We start from the raw sequence: 518 nt of genomic DNA, 5'->3' as shown, positions 1-518 counted from the left end.
AAAGGTTGGAAAAAGATATATCAAGCAAATGGAAACTGTAAGAGGGCAGGAGCGGCAATAGTAATTTCTGATCAAATTGACTTTAAGATAAAAACCACCAATGAGACAAGGCAGCACATTATATAATGATTAAAGGATCAATTGATCATGAAGATATAACCATAATGAATATCTATGGACCCAACAAAAAGGCCCTAAAATACATAAATCAGAATTTTAAAACGTTGAAAAGCCGAATAGATGACTCCACAGTCATAGTGGGAAATTTTAATACACCACTTTCTTTGAAAGATAGAACAACTAGAGAAAAACTCAACAAAGATGCAGGAGAATGAAATAATGCACTACAACAACTGGGCCTTATAGATATCTACAGAGCACTTCACCCAACAGCAACACAATATACATTCTTCTCCAGTGCACATGGAACTTTTTCCATGATACACCATAGTTTAGGCCATAAAGCAAGCCTTAATAAATTTAAAAACATTGAAATACTGCAAAGCATCTTCTCAGAT

Source organism: Orycteropus afer, unplaced genomic scaffold (genome assembly GCF_000298275.1).
Source record: "Orycteropus afer afer isolate SDZICR_OR568_19922 unplaced genomic scaffold, OryAfe1.0 scaffold00612, whole genome shotgun sequence".
Lineage (NCBI taxonomy): Eukaryota > Metazoa > Chordata > Mammalia > Tubulidentata > Orycteropodidae > Orycteropus > Orycteropus afer.
This window is presented reverse-complemented; position numbering follows the sequence as displayed.